The following is a 2,882-nucleotide window of genomic DNA, read 5'->3' on the forward strand; positions in this document are numbered from 1 at the left end:
CAAAGTTTTTGATACCAATTCAAGGTCATTGAAGCAAGACCCTTTCTCGGAACTTACAACTTCCGCTTTTTCGCAGAATCGCCCGCCAAAATTTTGGAACGATTAATTAAAACAGACCATTCTCAACTGTTCAACGGTTTAAATATGCCGACTAAGCATAAAGGTGTTTGATATATTTTATCACAATAACGTGTAAATTGTCATGTTTCCTCCGAACTGATTACAAATGGATGGTACGTGTCAGAAGGTGTGTGATTCACGTGTCACGGGTAAGTGCCCATGGGTCACGAGAAGAAAAGTACAACTGTCACGCGATTCTTGTGTTTAACGCAAGAATCGCGTGACCACTTCCTTTAATTGTAAATGAGCTCATATCTCAAATCGTCGTGTATTTCCAACTTCTTATCAGCAATGAGACTCAAAGATCAGTAGCAAACCTTTTTTTTAAATTTCTTATTAAGTTTAAAAATAATTCGCCCTGCCTCAATGAACTGATTGGCGATTCAACCTCTTTGCCTGAATACAAACGTCTCTAACCCTCTGATCTTGCATCGCGTTTACGAGAAATAGCAAACGGTAAGGTTGCTGCTTTTCATAAAAACCACGAAAGTCCTCTACCGAGGTAATTCTAACTTATCGCTCTTTCTGAGAACTTACTTGATATCAAACAATCAAAAATTTCTTTTTTTTTTTTTACTTTTGGCAAAAACATAAATAAATAAATAAATAATAATAATAATAAAAATACTAATAAGTCTGACGTTTGCGGTGAGCATGATGCCAAAAGCGCTGTTACACCGTGCAATTTTTCGTGCAACTTGTCTCCCAACAACATTGTGAGACAAGTTGTACGGAACATTACCCAATGTAACATACCTTGCAACGGCCAAAAACGTTCCGAGACAAGTTACCGAAACCGTTGCAGAAAGTAGAATTGACTTCCACTTTCCGCAACGCTTCACGCAAAGTTGCAAAGAAATTTTCAATCACAGCGAGACACCGTTACGTCTCCTATTGTCATTAATGTGCCAACCAGATATCTATTGGCTGTCAAAGCAAAGGTTCTTTTGTTCTATGGTTGGTTAATTTAAATATCAAAAGAATTGTTAGTTAACACTGAATAGAGCGAGTTTCAATCGACCGTCGTAAAACCAAAACCAAAGTAATTACTTTGGCCAATCAAAAAGGACGGAGACAATCCAGTAAACCAATCAAAAGTATAAGTAATTACACGTAGCCGACACAAAGCGCGGGAAAATGTGCACGCGCGAGCCACAATTGGTTTAGGTTTCACTTCTGATTGGTTAAAAAAATGGCGCGAGAACTTTGAACCAATCACTGATTGAAGTAAATGGAAAACCAAAGCAATTCGCTAATTACTTTCGACACTCAATTGAAAACCACTCTATCGCTATTGCGTAGTGTAAAATCTGTACTGCAACTTGTGTTGCAACGGTTTGCGGCACCAGCCAATGAAAATGTTCCTTTAACCTCATGTGATCATCGAAAACGAGACAAGTTGCAAGAAATGTTGCTTAGTATAACACCCATCTAGCCACTTGTTTCGCAATGTGAGAACTTTGGTCGCTACAAAATTGCGAGACAAATTGAGCGTAACGGCTTAAATATCTCTATTGTTTAGAAAAGACATGCGCAGAACGAAACAGGTGTCAACACAACAGTATAAACAAATCGATCACATCTTGTCAGTGGCGAGTTTGTGAGAGCTCGCCTCCCAAAACTTGGGCCCTGAGTTTGTTGCTGGACTCTGCTTTGTCTATTTTACACAAATTTTGCTTTACCCCTCTCCTAAAAACAATAAAGCCTCACTTACACTAGCAAGTTTTCCTTGACAAGCCCACTTGTCAAGGAAAACTTGCCGACTGTGTACACACTTGGTATTGTAAATGGAAAATAGGTGCGGTTACACTCACCACGGTAAATGCCATTTCCCATGGTAAATTATCCCGCGGTGCCTCACACTTGAGTTTTAGTATACCGCGTTAACTAGGGGTCACACGTTACGAAGATTACTGAGGTAAAACGAAATCTCACGCAATTCATTGGCGGGAAATTTAATCACAACTTCATCAGCATAGCGATTGGCTCTTGTACCTCGGGCATCAAAACAACCTTCCAACTTCCCACGTTAAATGTCATGGGCGCTTCCACTGATCTTTTTGACGTATCCATGGATATTTAACACGGGAAATTTACCTCGGGAAGCGTCGGTCACACTACTAAATACAGTTTCCCGTGGTAAAAAGGCAATTTACCACGGTAAAAGTGCCCCGTGTAACCGCACCTAATATGACAAGTTTTCCTTGACAAGTGCACTTGACAAGTAATTTACACTAGCAAATATCGTCCTTGACAAGTTTTTCCTTGACAAGTGTCCTTGTTCAAAAACTAGCATGCTTGTCAAGGAAAAACTTGTCATATTTTTCCATTTACACTGGCAAGGAAAACTTGTCGAGGAAAACTTGCTAGTGTAAATGGGGCTTAAACATCTGAGTTCCTTGGTTTAATAACCACCCTGTGTAGCTGCATTATTGCTAATTTTCATAAATCCAGAATGATTGACAATGGTGAGAAAGTTCAAATTTCAAAATTTGAATTCGCGTTTTTGTATTGTCTACTCTATTTTCTTACCTTGTTCCGATGCGTACCATCTGCCAAGAAATATCAACTGTGTTGAAGTTTTGGTTTCGAAAAAGAATTCAAGATTGGTCATGAGCTCGTGGCGTACAGAAATGTACAAAAATGTAAAACGCACGTGCCACGTGCAGAGCGTGCCAAGACATTGTTTTCGTTAATTAAAACGAGTAGCTTCGTGGGGGTATAAAAACTAATTTTTGGAAGGGCAGACCGAGGAACCACGA

This window comes from Montipora capricornis, chromosome 7 (assembly GCF_036669925.1).
Source record: "Montipora capricornis isolate CH-2021 chromosome 7, ASM3666992v2, whole genome shotgun sequence".
Classification (NCBI taxonomy): Eukaryota; Metazoa; Cnidaria; class Anthozoa; order Scleractinia; family Acroporidae; genus Montipora; species Montipora capricornis.